Source organism: Melanerpes formicivorus, unplaced genomic scaffold (genome assembly GCF_026170545.1).
Source record: "Melanerpes formicivorus ecotype bairdi unplaced genomic scaffold, bMelFor1.0.p_v2 SCAF_109, whole genome shotgun sequence".
Lineage (NCBI taxonomy): Eukaryota > Metazoa > Chordata > Aves > Piciformes > Picidae > Melanerpes > Melanerpes formicivorus.
Genome location: NW_027142461.1, coordinates 1,285,206 through 1,302,368, shown reverse-complemented (window position 1 = coordinate 1,302,368; position 17,163 = coordinate 1,285,206). Strand labels below are relative to the sequence as shown.

Sequence of the window (17,163 nt, the reverse complement as noted above, 5' to 3'; positions counted from 1 at the left end):
ATTTTCAAGATGCTTGAACAAGCCTCTGAATTCTTGTCACTCCCTTTAGATTTTTCCTCTCCTGGTTCACAGTTGGAGCCAATCATATACACATAGAATCATAGAACTGTTTTGGCTGGAAAAGGCCTGTAAGATCACCAAGTCCAACTGTTACCTAACTCTGCCATGCCTGGTGTTAAACCATGTCCCTTAGCATCATGTCTGTGCTCTTTTAAACATCTCTGGGGATGGTGGCTCAGCCACATCTCTTTGGAGCCTCTTCCAATGTTTGATAACTGTTTTGGGGAAGAACTTTCTTGTAATATCCAACCTAAACCTCTCCTGGTGCAACCTGAGGCTGTTTCCTGTCCTCATATCACTTGTTACTAGGGAGAAGAGACCTATGTGGCACTTGGTGCCATGGTTTAGTAGTCATGAGGTGTTGGGTGACAGGTTGGACTTGATGATCTTTGAGGTCTTTTCCAGCCTTACTGATTCTACGATACATACACCTCACTACAGTCCCCTTTCAGGTAGTTGTAGGGAGTGAGAAGGTCCCCCCTGTGTCCCCTTTTTACCAGACTATGCAACCTCAGTTCCCTCAGCTGCTCCTCACAAGATTTGTTCTCCTGATCCCTCACCAGCTTTGTTGCCTTTCTCTGGACCCACTCCAGCACCTCAACATCTTCTTTGTAGCAAGAGCCCCAAAACAACACTGCTGAGTTCACCTAACTATACCACACAATGATGCTTTCCAAAAGTATCCACCTGTGGGTTGCTGAAGAAAATTACTTAGGGTAGAGAAAGCAGGGGGGAAAAAATCTGCTCATGCCTACAGCAAGGGGATCCCACTGCTCTGAGGAAAAGAAAACTAAGGTCATGTGGAATCACTGGTAGTTACAATTGCTAAAGCAGCACATATGCAGAGTCTTGCATTTATTTTGGATCAGGCCTTGTTACCTCAGAAAATTCTCTGTGTGTGATCCAATCACACCCCAAAGTTCTTCTGAGGGCTTGTTTGTACTGTCTTCAGTACTACCTGACTCTTCCACAGCACTACTTCTAAAGAGAGAAAAAGCCAGCAGTGTAACTGCAGCACACAACCAACAATCAGGACATACAGCATCTCTGTCCATTTCAACCTCATGTTACAAGGTAAGTGACACAGCCACATTCACGTGAGACAGCACCATGCTCTGTGAATACTCCTCTTGTCTTCAGTGGATCCCAGGGCTTGAGTAGTGCTCAAAAGACAAAGAAGTCTCCAAATTCTATTTATAACCCCTTTGGTTTTCGGTTTCTCCAAGTGGAAAAGAGAGATAACCTTACTTGCAAAGTTTTGTTCACCCAGTTTAAAATACACTGAAAGATTCTGTGTGTTTTAAGATAGTCAGCAATGAGAAATACAAAGTATTGCCAGCAAGAAACACTTCCAAGGTGGCTTTGTTATTTTTCTGGCTACCTTCCTACACTGCTTTGCATGCAATTTAATATGATCAGTAGGAGAAATATTTGATTTACTAAATTTGTAAGCTCTAGCTGACTAAAAAACCTAAGCTGGGGGGGGAAGGGAGGGGGGAAAAGAGAAAAACAAAGTAAAACAAAGAAGTATTTGACTGAGCCAGTATTTAATACCCCATTGAGAAGAATTCTTCTGGTGCCTTCTAAATGGGCTGCTGCTCAATGGTTTTAGAAGTAAGGGAAAAGATTCAGGTGAGAATGGGAAGTGTGTTCTCCCACTCAAAGGATGACCTTAGTCACTGTGTCTGGGCTCAGCTTCCTTCTGTGATCTGCTGTAAGGAACCTCCTTCGTTCAGGAAGGGAATGTTTTACTGTTTGGATGTATAGAGCACCTAGCTGATAGAGGCTTGAGAAGACCACACAGTGCTACACCATCTTGCCTGGGTCTGGAAGCAGTGTGGCCACATTTGCACAGAGCTGTGTTAGAGAGAGCTCTGCCTCCTGCTTTTCATCTTCCTGCACTCCCATTTCAGGGATTAGTGCACACTGAACTGCAGGGAAATGCTCTGCACCTCTCCATGGAAATGCCTTAGGCCAGAGAAATTTTGCAAGCAAACATAGTGACACCAGTGTAGTAAGCTGAATGGTCTGGACCGTACCTGCAATGTTGTGTACAGCTCTGGAATCCTCAGCACAGGAGAGACGTGGAGTGGTCCAGAGAAGGCCCCAAAAATGATCATAGGACAGGAAAACCTCTTCCATGAAGATAAGCTGAGAGAGTTGGGGTTGATCATCTTGGAGAAAAGAAGGCTCCAGGGGTTTCAGTACTCAAAAGGGGCCTAGAAGAAAGATAGAACAGACTTTTTAACAGGTCTCTTGTGACAGGACAAAGGGTGATGATTTTAAATTAAAAGAGGGGTGATATAGACTAGATAAAAGGAAGAAATGTTTTCCAGTGAGGGTGGTGAAACACTGGCCTAGGTTGCCCCATCCCTGGATACATTTCAGGTCAGGATGTTTGGGGCTCTGAGCAACCTAATCTAATTGAAGATGACCCTGCTCACTGCTGGGGAGTGGATTAGGTTATATTTAAAGGATCCTTCCAACCCAAATCACTCTATGCCTTCCAACCCAAACCATTCTATGATGCCATGTTTCTAATGTACCTGTCAGAGAAGGAGGGAAGGAGTATTAAGGTGGCAGGATTCTTTTACAATTGTAGACAGATCTGTACACAAGTGTGTCATAAGTCCTTGCATCATGTGCTAATAGGGGAAGGAAAAGAAAGTAATACAGACTTATGCATACTAAGAAAGGCAAGATCTGACCCAAAGTGGCCAAGAATGCAATGGCAATACTCCCAGCTTACATGAGGTCAGCTTTTGACTGCATTTTCTGTGGAGTAGTCCTAAAAATAATTCAAGTCCTGATAAGAAGATAAAGATCATCTCACAAACATTTTCCTTACCTTATGCTTGCTTGGTAAGGAACAGGAAGAGTAGAATTAGTGTGTTCAAGTGGCAGTCATCACAGGAATTATTAAAAGAAAAAATAATACATAAGGAAAATAATCATCCCAAAGACATCTGGATTTAAACAGGTTTGCTTGCAATGTGCACTGAATAATAAACCTGCTTTTAAGCAATAAACCTTTGTTTAGAATAAACCAAACCAGGTTGGAAGAGACCTTCAAGATCATCGCGTCCAACCCATCAACCAATCCAACCCACCCAAACAACTAACCCATGGCACCAAGCACCCCATCAAGTCTCCTTCTGAACACCTCCAATGACGGCGACTCCACCACCTCCTTGGGCAGCCCATTCCAATGGGCAATCACTCTCTCTGTAGAGAACTTCTTCCTAACATCCAACCTAAACCTCCCCTGGTGCAGCCTGAGACTGTGTCCTCTTGTTCTGGTGCTGGCTGCCTGGGAGAAGAGACCATCATCCGCCTGTCTACAACCTCCCTTCAGGTAGTTGTAGAGAGTGATAAGGTCTCCCCTGAGCCTCCTCCTCTCCAGGCTAAGCAACCCCAGCTCCCTCAGTCTTTCTTCATAGGGCTTGTGTTCCAAACCCCTCACCAACTTCGTTGCCATTCTCTGGACTTGTTCCAGCAAGTCAACATCCTTCCTAAACTGAGGGGCCCAGAACTGGACACAGGACTCCAGGTGTGGCCTAACCAGTGCAGTATACAGGGGCAGAATGACCTCCCTGCTCCTGCTGGCCACACTGTTCCTGATGCAGGCCAGGATGCCACTGGTCCTCTTGGCTGCCTGGGCACACTGCAGGCTCATGTTCAGCCTACCATCGACCAGTACCCCCAGGTCCCTCTCTGCCTGGCTGCTCTCCAGCCACTCTGACCCCAGCCTGTAGCACTGCATGGGGTTGTTGTGGCCAATGTGCAGAACCCGGCACTTGGATGTGTTAAATCTCATGCCATTGGACTCTGCCCATCTGTCCAGCCTGTCGAGGTCGCTCTGCAGAGCCTCTCTACCCTCCAGCAGATCAACTCCTGCCCCCAGCTTGGTGTCGTCAGCAAATTTACTGCTGATGGACTCAATGCCCTCATCCAGATCATCAATAAAGATATTAAAGAGCACAGGGCTCAGCACTGATCCCTGGGGCACACCACTAGTGCCTGGCCGCCAGCTGGATGTGGCACCATTCACCACCACTCTCTGGGCTTGGCCATCCAGCCAGTTCCTAACCCATCGCAGTGTGCTCCTGTCCAAGCCATGGGCTGACAGCTTGGCCAGGAGTTTGCTATGGGGGACAGTGTCAAAGGCTTTGCTGAGGTCCAGGTAGACTACATCCACAGGCCTCCCCACATCCACCAGGCGGGTCACCTGATCATAGAAGGAGATCAATCCACTACTCAGGGGAAAACCAAAATAAGCAAGATCCAACAATTAACAACAAAATCAAAAATAGCCTTACTAAAGGGAAAGGACCACAACTAATATAATTGATTTTGTACAGATAATTTTTCCTGTCCCTCCTCTGACATCAGCAAAACAAACAAACAAACAGAAATCTGTCTGGTTGCAGGTAGACATTGTCCTGTCCTCAGATAGCCTTGGAGCGCTGAGAGCACAGGAATCACTGTGTATAAATACACAATTGAAAGATGTTAACTGAAGTTGGGAATAAACTGTTCTCTAATGTAGGTCTCAGACCTGATTCACAAAGAGAAGAGCTGAAGGAGATACTTTCTGGGGGAAATGTATACAACAGAACCGTTCCAGGCTTTTATGACTTGATCTTTAAAACTAGCCAAGAGGAGATTTCATTTCATTTATTTAAACAGATTACAAAGGGAAAAATATCTCACTGTTCTACCCCTCTGTCAGACAGACTCCAGAAGAGAGGATTAGCTAACAGTTTGGTCTTACAGCATGTATACATGTCCAACCTCACACTGGAAGGAGGAACTTGGTCAGTTTGAAAAATGAGGAGAAACACACGTTAGTTAAACTTCTCTGTTTCTGTCAGCTTCTGTGGGTAAAGCAGCACAGTGGGTCAGGACATTGGGGGAAAGATTTTAAGTGCTGGTTGCCACTTCTCACTGCATACCATGACAAAATATCCTTTCTGATTCTACTTTTTGCAGGAGCAAACAAATACAGCTCCCGTGAAAAGCACAGCAGTACTGTAAGTACTCATAGCATCAGTATTACAAACACGTTAGTAACAAAATCCTCCTAACTAGGGGCTGAACCCCTGTGCCAGCATGAACTCTGGCACAGAGCCTGCCAGACAGACTGTCTGTCTGGGAAGGAAATTGGAGTGAGTGGCTGCAACCCTCTTGCAGCCAGAGCTACCAAAGGAAAGCAGTGCTGCTCAGCAACTGGGTGGTTCTGGCTGAAGAGAGCCACGCCACCAGGGTGCAATGATTCAACGCCTTCCACCAGCAGCCACTTGTGCCAGAACTCTTCTGTAGGGCTGCCCAAGATTTACAGCTGTCCCACCTTCACCCACCCTGCTTTCCAGTCTGCAGGGCATAGTGCTGGAAACTTGAACTGCAAGGCTTGCTCAGGGTAAGGTGTGCACTGAAGACACAGTATTGCCTCTCCTGTGGATGGAGTCCTCCCTGCAATTCTCCACAGCCATACAGAACAGCTTTTGGACCACTCTCTCACCTCCAGTGCTTCTACAATCTGGTTTTTATGCCAGGGGCATGCTGATAATATTAAATTTTGATTTTTCAGTTTGGAAGGCATTTCTAAAACGACAAAATCACAGTGTCACAGTACATTAGAGGTTGGAAGGGACCTCCAGAGGTCATCAGGTCCAACCCCCCTGCCAGAGAAGGATCACCTAGGGTAGTCTGCACAGGAATGCATCCAGGTGGGTTTTGAAAGTCTCCAGAGAAGGAGACTCCACAACCTCTCTGGGCAGCCTGTTCCAGTGCTCTGTCACCATCACTGTTTTATGTTGAAGTGAAATCTTCTGTGTTTGAGCTTGAACCTGTTGTTTCTTTTTGTCTTACTGCATGCAACTGAAAACAGCTTGGCGCCCTCCACTTGACACCCACCCCTCACATTTATACACCTTGATGAGAATCCCTCTCCATCTTCTCAAGATTGAACAACCCCAGGGCTCTCAGTATCTCTTCACAGGGGAGATGCTCAAGTTCCCTAACCATCCTTAGCTCACTGCTAAATAAGGAGATGACTGGGAAATCAGAGCATCACTCACGTTTTCAGACTAAGCTGAGATCTCTCAGTGAATAACATAGGCAAGACTGGATGCTGCATAGTGGTGAGCTGTATCCAATGCTTTTCTGTGAGGTAACAGAGTAGTTTGCCAGAAGGATGTCTTGACAGAGCAGTAATAGTGATGATCAAGATAAGGAGCTCAAGCGGATGGAGATTAACAGTTGAAGTGAAAGGCAGACACAGAAATCCACTGAAGTAATTGAAAACAGTATTGGTACAAGAATGCCAAAAAGAGAATTGCTTTAAAGCAAGACTCAAGGTCTTTCTGCAGAAATATACCTGTCTACATTATAGATAGCATTCTGTGAACAACTGTAGTGCAGCTGGCACCTGCCTGCTGACCTTTGTAGATAAGGATTATCTCGCCGATACATAACAATTGTTCTATTTGCATATGCGGTAATTACATGCACTTGTTTCCCTCTGCACCTTCCCAGATAGTCTTCCTGATGAGGGCTGTGATAAAATGTCAGCTGTGCAGTTACAGAGCTGGAAGCCTGCTCTTCCTTTAACAGAGGGAGGACAACATCTTACTGCCATGAATTTGTTGCTGAAAGGCAGCTGCTGTGTGTTTATAGCTGGGTAAGAATGCGTGCACAGCCTGTTACCGCAGGTTAAATTGGAGGCTATGAATGCAATCTCCGCTGACTTGCTCCTGGGCACATACCTTTCACACTGATCCTAAATGACCACAGCTAGAAAAACTGATTTTTCACAGCTCACCAAGGAATTACAAATAAACTCTGGATTCTGTTCAGCTAGAGCTTGAAGTTTTCTAACTTCATTTCTAATGAAGCTGGTGAAGTCAAGATCTCCAGGGAGCTGTCATCTTTAACTCCGAGTGTCTTTTCCACAGCTCTGTTCCAAAAATACAGGGAGCTGAAAGTTGCTTTAATCATACTAGTTCTGTTGAATCTGTTAAAGCTCAGACAAACATGATGTCAGCTGCAGGCCCAGCAGGGCACTTTCAGGAGATCAGGTTTCTTTAAATTACAAAACCACGCTCTTTACAAGGAGCAGCAGACCTTTAACATCAACATTTGATAATCCAGGTCATGGTTAGTTTTTTCACCCTGTCCTTGGAATAACAACCTGAGCTTGGTCGACCTAAAACTATCATGCAGATGCCTGATGTAGAAAATTGGGTAAGAACATTAAACAGAGCCATTAAAGCATCTTGTGACTTTTGGACCAAGACAAATATTACCCTGTTTACTTTCAGTGCTTCCCAGAAGATGAAGACTATTATTTTTCATCAGAATTTTGTTTAGAGTTATTTAAGTTTAGTCCTTGTACATTGTTTTTCAGTGTTCAGCACAGATTATTGCTACTTTGGGCTCTGATGCCACAATCTGGTGAAAGCTAATCATATCCAGACTCAGTAAGAACAAAATGCTAGGCACATCTTAGAAGACCACCTTAAGCATGAACAAAATGTTAGATAGATCTTAAGAGCCCCCAAAAAGAGAGGCAGACAGAGGGAAAGGGATAGATCCCTTGGTGGTGTACATTACATTATGGTTCATCTTTCACTACAGGCCTTACAGCTGCTACAAGGTGCTGGGAGATGTTTGTTAGGCTCTGGTGCACAAGTAGAACTTGGTTTAGTTAGGTAGTTGCAGGGATGGGATAATCCCCAGAGCAGACAATCCCTTCAGTTCTACACCCCATGGAGGTGAATCCCTGTGCTCTTTTTGCTAAGCAGGAAGTTATGCTGATGTTTGATCTGGTGGCTTCAATGTCACCATTTCCGCTGCTCACTCTGACCTTCATGGGCTAAACCATAAATACAATAAGAATCCAAAAGAAACACACAGCCTGTGTGGTGAAGGCCAGTTTCTAACACTAATTCTTTTATTCTGTTACAGGCTTCAGCATTGACAGTGCTGCTATTTGTAAAACACAAAATTGCCCAACAGGCTTCCTCTGCCAAGGCCTTAAATAGGACATGCTGATCCCCAGTGCTTAAACCACATATTTCAATATAAACTTTTTGTTCTGGGATGCTAATTGGAAAAGCCCAACCACAAGAACAACTAACACAATATCATGGGCTGTTTTATAACCACCTGGGCAAATAAGTTACAGCAGCTGTGCTTGTTTTCTGCAGAACACACCCTAGTTTGGTCAGTGCTTTCAGGTAGATGGGACTAAATTTTACATAAAAGTGTCAGCAGCTGTAAACGTAGCCAGATAAGAAAAGCAAAGATGTCAGCTTCAGGGAGGCATATTTGGAGAGTGCAGTCATATTCAGACTCTGTTTTCACCAGGCTTTTGCAATGAAGCATGATAATATAAACCCAAAGGGTGAAATTCCACACCAGAGTGAGTAATCCGAAAGCACACTACTCTGCTAGTGTTCCAAACAAGTCAAGGGCTAGAGCTTACATGGCCTCCAAGTACTGCAAAGCTTTAGTCAGGTTCTCCACATAAGGCTGAAACATCATCCTCCATGAAAACAGAAGCAAAAATAACAACAAAAAGTACATTTCTGAAGCTGAGTCATAGAAGAGTTTGGGTTAGAAGGGACCTTTAAAGATTATCAAAGCCACTCCCCCTGGAGTGAGCAGGGACACCTGCAGCTAGATCAGGCTGCTCAGAGTCCCATCCAACCTGACTAGGAATGTTTCAGGGATGGACTTTCTACCACCTTTCTGGACAACTTGGGTCAGTGCTTCGACACCCTCAGTGTAAAGAAGTTCTTCTTTGTATCTAGTCTAAATCTAACCTCTTATAGTTTAAAACCATCACCCCTTGTCCTGTCACAACAGGCCCTGATCAAACAACTGTCCCCATCTTTCTTCTAGGCCCACTTTAAATACAGAAAGGCTGCAGTAAGATCTTGCTGAGCCTTCTCTTCTCCAAGCTGAACAACCACAACTCTCTCAGCATTTCCTCATAGGAGAGGTGAAGGACATTGACTTCAAAAGAATCCTTTTGAGTAGTGTAACCAAATATTGATAGAACCATGACTAATTCAGCATTTACTTAGTGGCTAGCACAGCAAATGATACCAGAGAATTAACATCTCATTGCCTAATGCAGCTGGAGGGAATGATTGCATGACGAGCAGTAGTGAGGAAGAAGATGCACTTAGCTTACAAAGCATTATGTCACTGGAGAACTTCTCTCACTTTCTAAGTTCCTTAGAAGCCAGCAGTTCAGTTTGATTTCACAGAGAAGTAACATGAGATCCTAGAAACATTTGATGCACCATAGATTTCTGGCGCTGCTTACTATTGCTTTCCAAGAACTTCAACTGTTGTCACATAACTTTTCTTAGGCCACAGAGTGCTTTTTGTCTTGCTCAGGAGCAGGTTACTACTCTAATGAAAAAGCTCACAAGAATACCTGACATTATTCAGGAGGCCATCAGTGACTCTCTATATCCCTCCATACCTTACAGCTCTGTAAGGTATGGCCTGAAATCTGCCCCCTTCCCTGGTTTATACTTCAGGGCAATTAGAATATTCATTAGCAAAAAGATGTTTAGTCTACACAGTGACTATGACAAGTACATTGAAGCTGTAAAAGAATAATCTGTGCACAGAAGATAGGAATTAAGGAGGGCCAGGCATGTGTTATTCCTGCAGGGCAATTGAAATTTGCTGAATGTTTACACATCTAAACTTTCCTTTGCATCCACAGGACTCAGTGCAGCTCAGTCTCTACCTCTTGAAAAAAAAGGGAAGAGAAGGGGCAAGTGTGATTCACAGGGCTCATATCAGGAAGGCAGGAAGAGGAGATACTGGATATCCCAATGTGCTATTTTATGCTTCTGGAAATGGGTAGGCATGACCAGAGACCTCCTGGGATGTGTTTTGTGAAGTAAAGTAATCTTTGCAAACTTCATAACCCACTTGTAGCAGAAATCAGAGGTCCATGCACGTCCTAAGGGCTTCTACTCCAAGAGGTCCTTCCACCTCTGTCACTGAATCATCATTCAGATTTCACAGAATCATGGAATGTTGAGGGTTGGGAAAGAACTCTGGAGATCATCTAGACCAACCCCTCTGCTAAAGCACGGTCACCCAGAGCAGGTTGTACAGGATCATAATGTGCAGGTGGGTTTTGAATCTCTCCAGAGAAAGAGACTGCACAACCTGTTCCAGTGCTCTGACACTCTCACAGGTTTCTGAATAGAATAGACCAGACCAGGTTGGAAGAGACCTTTGAGATCATCAAGTCCAACCTATCATTCAACACTATCTAATCAACTAAACCATGGCATCAAGCACCCCATCCAGTCTCCTCCTGAACACCTCCAGTGATGGTGACTCCACCACCTCCCTGGGCAGCCCATTCCAATGGGCAATCACTCTTTTTATGAAGAGCTTCTTTCTAACATCCAGCCTAAACCTCCCCTGGCACAGCATGAGACTGTGTCCTCTTGTTCTGGTGCTGGCCACCCAGGAGAAGAGACCAACCCCCACGTGGCTACAACCTCCCTTCAGGTAGTTGTAGATGGCAACAAGGTCTCCCCTGAGCCTCATCTTCTCCAGGCTAAGCAACCCCAGCTCCCTCAGTCTCTCCTCATAGGGCTTGTGTTCCAAACCCCTCACCAACTTTGTTGTCCTTCTCTGGACACGTTCCAGCAAGTCAACATCCTTCCTAAACTGAGGGGCCCAGAACTGGTCACAGTACTCAAGGTTTGGCCTAACCAGTGCTGAGTACAGGGGCAGAATGACCTCCCTGCTCCTGCTGGCCACGCTGTTCCTGATCCAGGCCAGGATGCCATTGGCCAATTATGTTTAGGTCCAGCCTTGCACATTCAATTTTTTTTCCATTGGCCCTTGTCCCTTGTCCTGTCACTGGACACTACTGAAAAGAGTCTGGCCCCATCCTCTTGACTCTAACCCTTTAGATATTAAAGGCTAAACAATCTCAGCTCTCTCACCTTCTCCTTGCCAGAGAGATGCTCCAAACCCCTCATCTTCATAGCTCTCCACTAGACTCTGCTGTGACTGTCCAGAAAAGCCTGTCAAGCTCTTCAGCATGACATCCAGTGTTGCACATGGGGTAGTCAGTGGTCTTCCATGTCCCTTGGCAGGGGAAACTATTCAGCATACAGCATCACAGATGGTTGCACTGACAGAGCTGAGAGGCTGGCATATGGCAGCAGAGTCATGGCAGCAAGAGGTCAGCACTCGCTGGGGATGAGACTTGCCAACAGAGAAAATGCTTCGTGTATCTACATCCTAAAACTTAAACACTTCGAAAGATAATTGGGGTTTTTAAATGTTTTTTGTTTAGGTTTCAGGGAAGATTCTACGCTCGGATGTCTAGATTCTTTTATCCAGACTTTCTGTTCCCTCTGCTCTAGAGTCATAGAGTGGTAGATGTTGGAAGGAACCTCCAGAGATCATTGAGTCCATCCCCTTGCCAAAGCAAGGGCAGGAAGGTATCCAGGTGGGTCTATAAAGCCTTTAGAGAAGGAAACTCCACAACCTCTCTGGGCAGCCTGCTGCAGTGTTCCATCACCATCACAGTAAAGAAGTATTTCCTCATGCTGATGTGGAGCTTGCTGTGTTCCAGTTTGTATCCATTGCCCCTTGTCCTATCACAGGACAGCACTGAAAAGAGACTAGCACCACCTTCTTGACACCCACTCTTCAGATAATTATAAACATTAATAAGTCTTCTCTTTTCCATACCAAGCACCCCAGGCCTTTCCTTCTAGGACAGATGTTCCATTTCCTTAACTAACCTCCTACTCCTCCATTGGACACTCTCTAATATATTCCTATCCCTCTAGAACTGGAGAGCCCAGAACTGGACACAATACTCCAGATGCAGTCTCACCAGGGCAGAGTAGAGGGGCAGGAGAACCTCCCCTGACCTGTTAGCCACACTCTTAATGCATCCCAGGATACCTTTTGCCTTCTTGGCCTCAAGAGCACATTACTGTCCCATGAATAACTTCCATGCCCCTGATGGTTAGGAACATCTCATGCTGCCCAGCAGAATAGTAGGAAGCAAGTTTTAGAATTCATCAGCAGTTTTATTAAACAGTTATGCTCTGTGCTGTGCCAGATGAATTGCTGGATGGTGAGAAGGATCTTTCAGCACATTTCTCCTATAGTATAATTGTCACAGATCATCATGCTCCAGGCAAACAATTATGTGATATTTGTTCACTGCTTTAATCCATCTGAAATCAAAGCAGCATGAAAGAGTGAAGGAAACTCCATTATCTGCTCAGGAGAGGAAGGTTCTGTAACAGTTTACTGGCTTTTATTCACCCTCCTTTTGACTGAGGCACTGTTGAAACACCAGCAAGGTGCATGTCAACACAGATACAGAAGACCTTAGAGAGGCTCAACATGAGCCACCACTGTGCACTTGCAGCCCAGAAAGCAAATCAAATCCTGGGCTGCATCAAGAGAAGTGTGGCCAGCAGGTCAAGGGAGGTGATTCTCCCCCTCTACTCTGCTCTAGTGAGACCCCACCTGGAGTACTGCATCCAGTTCTGGAGCCCCTATTACAGGAAGGATCTGAACATGCTGGAAGGTGTCCAGAGAAGGGCCAGGAGGATTATCAGAGGGCTGGAGCACCTCTCCTATGTGGACAGACTGAGGGACCTGGGGCTATTCAGTCTGGAGGAGAGAAGGTTCCAAAAAGACCTAATTGTAGCCTTCCAGTATCTGAAGGGGGCCTACAAGAAAGCTGGTGAGGGACTTTTTAGGGTGTCAGGGAGTGATAGGACTAGGAGGAATGGAATAAAACTAGAAATGGGTAGATTCAGATTGGATGTCAGGAAGAAGTTCTTCCCCACGAGGGTGGTGAGACACTGGCACAGGTTGCCCAGGGAGGTGGTGCAAGCCTCATCACTGGAGGTTTTTAAGGCCAGGCTGGATGTGGCTCTGAGCAAGCTGATCTAGTGTGAGGTGTCCCTGCCCATGGCAGGGGGGTGGGAACTAGATGATCCTTGAGGCCCCTTCCAGCCCTAGCAATTCTATGATTTTGTTTCAAGCAGTGCTTTGCTGTGTTCCCATTGTCAGTTAATGCCTTAGTTTCACTGGAGTTACTTTCAAAACTGGATTTAAGGTGAGTAAAAGAAGGAATCTAAGGAAGTACATCTAACAGCTTATTTGAAGATAAAGCAAAAGAGCATCAAATAACTTTTTTGGGGTTTAATCTTTCCCAGGTTTTGCTTCTGTTGCATGGATATTTATAGCTGAAGTTTTCAACTCAGCTGATGCAAGAGGGAATACCCTTTGCTTGCCAAAGAGGTAACTAGAAGACCTAAATCATCTGTAAAGCTGCATTATGCTTCCTTAGTCCAGACCTGACACCTGCTATGTAAAAGGAGGCAAAACAAGCTGAAGTAACCATAAACCATGGGTGGGGACAGGAGGGAGGAGGTGTTAAACCAACCTACATCTGTGGTTTCCATCATGAACAACATCACTCAACACCTAAACGGGGGGGGGGAAAGAAGGGATATAACCAGGCCCCCATGAGTTTGAAAGAACTTCAGAATTCAGCAGACTACCTAAGGACACCCTCCCACTCTGCCCTTACTCCTGCCATCAAAGAAGACATGCACAGCCAAGAACATTCAACATAGAAGAAGACTGATGGAAAAGATGAGGCTAGTGGTAGGTAATGCAAACAAACAGAAAGCCCACTTGATGGTGGAAGTGGCATATTATACATACTCCTCTCAGGAGAAGTTAAAAAAAATGAACAGGAGCCTGTTGTCTCTGGTTTTTTATACATCTAAAAGTCCTTTGCACTCACCTATGGTCTTACAAATTCCATGCAGATCATTTGGTTGGCAAATGCTACCCTGGAAAAACAGGAGATCTTGGCTCTTTCTCATGGCAGCCTGAAGTCCTTTTTGCTGCCCTGTCCTCAGCTCCTTAATAGAACACAAGGAGAATCAGAGTCATCATTCTTGCCATTCCAAGACAACTACTGGTGCCAAGAAATACCTAGTTCATGGCTATAACTTCACTGTTCTAGTAACCTTTTTTTGTTTGCTTGTTGACTGGACTCCATTGTGTCCCTTCAAATTAGCCCTTCTGGGAGGATTTTAGTGAAGATGGTGAGAATATTGATTTTATTTCCAGAATGCAAAGATGCAGTAAGAAAATGATGTACGGCACAGTGGATTCTGGTCACAAAACACAGCCAACTGACAAATCAAGACTACAGAGAAGTAAGCAAGTAACCTTGATTAACACAGCTCTACTTCTTGTCCTGTTCTGCTGCCAGTGCTGTACTAGATTGTGGCCTAGCCTTGCCCTTCTCACTGGGAAGCTGATGCCAGCCCAGTCACCCAGAACTGGTAAAACAGATTATTTCTGAAAAGTGTATTGTAAAGGTTGATTAACCTTGGTTTGCAGATATCAAAGCACTACCTGAGATCATCTCATGCATTATTACTGGTGGATTAAAAGTTGGACCTGAGTCACCAATGTGTACTTGCAGCCCAGAAGCCAGCCATATCCTGGGCTGCCTCAAATTCAATGTGGCCAGCAGGTAGAGGGAGGGGGTTCTTTCCCTTTGCTCTGCTCTCTTGAGACATCACCTGCAGTGCTGTGTCCAGCTTTGGAGCTCCTCAGCACAAGGACCTGTTGCAGCAGGTCTAGAGGATGGATAAAAAGTTATCAGAGGACCACAACACCTCTGCTATGAGGAAAAGCTGAGAGATTCTGAGTTGTTCAGCCTAGAGAAGTGGCAGCTTCAGGGAGATCTTATTCCTTATTGCCACATTGCAGTGTTTAAAGAGGGCCTACAAGAAAGATGGGGACAGTCTTTCTAGTAGGGCCTGTTCAGAACGGAGAAGGTGTGATGGTTCTAGACTATAAAGTAGATTTAAGCTAGATCTAAGGAAGAATGTTTTTAGGATGTGAGTGGTGAAACACTGTCCCAGGGTGCCCAAGAGAGGTTTGAGATGCCCAGATCAGGTTGTTTGGGGCACTGAGCAACCTGATCTAATTGAAGATATCCCTACTGACTGCAGGGGAGTTGGGTCAGATTACCTTTAAAAGTTCCTTCCAGCCCAAACCATTCTATTTAAGCACAGTAAGGTTTGGATGTTCTTATGCTGGCTTTGAGAAACTTGAAAAATGCCCTCCCTGCCTGTCCCCCCCCTCCCCCCCTGCCTTTTCTTACTTGCTAATTGTGTGAGGTTTCAATCCAGCCAGAAGGCTTTGTTCAGACGTTAACTGTTGCATGTGAAGCTGTGCATGCAGGTGTCAACATTTACATCAACACATCCCGACTCCACTAGGAGCCTCACTTCATCACAGCTTTGAAATTCAAAGCCTTAACAAAGGTCACTTGTGCAGACAGAACCCTTGGATGAAGAACTGGCAGAAAATGTCCTTTGTAAGCAGTAACTGTTATTATACATTGTACTTTTTAGAGTCTTCTACAAAAAAAATGAAAATAAAAGTGCATTTGAACTGTGTAACTTCAGTGCCTGCTGCTATTGGGTAACCCTGTAGTCCATCTTCCCCAATGTTGTTGTATTTCCCCCCCCCCCCCATTATGTAATCAGAAATATCTGCAACATTTTGTAAGCTTACTTATGTATGTGCTAACACAGTGAAGAAATGATTTTGCTTTTATAAGGAAGTCTGCTTTGTATGGCAGAATTTCAAACTCCTTCTGCTGCTCTTAGTAACTTATATTCCCCCCTGCTGCTGGTTGTCTCTTTGTTTCCTCTCACTCCCAATTCCAACAGCTGAAAACAAAGCATTTCATCAGAACTGCTATAGGCATCCCCCATTCCTAGCTTCATTCAAGGCAGAGGGTAACAACCTGCACACCAAAACATACTGGGACTAGCCACTCTCCATCCTTTTTCAGCAGTCCTGGCTCACTGGAGACGTCCCAGAGGACTGGAAGCTGGCCAGCGTGGTGCCCATCCACAAGAAGGGCTGGTTGGATGAGCCAGGGAATTGCAGGCCTGTCAGCCTGACCTCAGTGCCAGGCAAGATTATGGAAGAGGTCATCTTGAGTGCAATCACACAGCACTTGCAGGATGGCCAAGGGATCAGGCCCAGCCAGAAGGAATTTAGGAAGGGCAGGTCCTGCCTGACCAACCTGATCTCCTTCTATGATCAGGTGACCTGCCTGGTGGATGTGGGGAGGGCTGTGGATGTGGTCTACCTGGACTTCAGCAAGGCCTTTGATACTGTCCCCCACACCAAACTCCTGACCAAGCTGTCAGCCTGTGGCTTGGACAGCAGTACTTTCCATGGCAGTATTTCCCCAGGACTTGCTTTCTTTGAGGGAGCATCAATATAGAAGAGCCAACTCAGTTTGGAAAGGAAAAACTTCCTACCTTTGAGGGTGACGCACCACTGAGCTGCCCAGGGAGGTTGTAGAGTCTCCTTCCCTGGAGAGATTCCAAACCCACCTAGACATGATCCTTTGCAACCTGTTCTGGGCAACCCTAATTTATCAGTGAAGGGTGGACTAGATGATCTCCAGAGGTTCCTTCCAAACCCCACCATGCTGTGATTCTATTTTGAAAAGACCCCAAACAAATCAATGCAAACCCCAAAAACTTAACCAGAACAGCACCTGGATACCCAAAGCTCTGTTACTTCACTATTCACCTTTATCTTGTAGTGGACTAGAAACAGCATGAAGTGTACTGGAACTTCTACTTGTAGTCTTGGGTGTCTTCTGCAGTATCTAACAGTTGATACACAAGGGGATTATGACCACTACACCAATTAAGAAACCACCACCTCAGGAAACAGTGGCAAGAACAATTTGCCAGTTGATATTTTTGGATATGTTCAATATAAGCATTTCTTGGCAATTTCTTTCTTAGAAGAAAGTTTCATTAGCCCTTACATACTTTTCCCTACACACCTCCAAAAGCATCATCAGTTGTGGTGGTTCTTCAATTTTGCTGGAAGCAAGCCCACCGGCTGTCCCTTTTGAGGCATTTTAACTGCAGCCTTAGAACATCAGCAAACATACCTCCAAGAGAACAGAATAGACCAGGTTGGAAGAGACCTTCAAGATCATCACGT

At 45.2% G+C, this 17,163-nt stretch overlaps 1 long non-coding RNA gene across 1 annotated transcript in view; it reads right to left on the bottom strand.

Annotated features, from left to right (window-relative positions):
* Nucleotides 1-2,193: 2,193 nt before the first annotated feature.
* The window catches only part of LOC137455781 (uncharacterized), a 90,825-nt gene continuing 75,855 nt past the window's right edge, over nt 2,194-17,163 (bottom strand). The window contains exon 3 of the long non-coding RNA XR_010990907.1: nt 2,194-2,279. This is a non-coding gene — a long non-coding RNA (uncharacterized lncRNA). The remainder of the gene's footprint in view (nt 2,280-17,163) is intronic.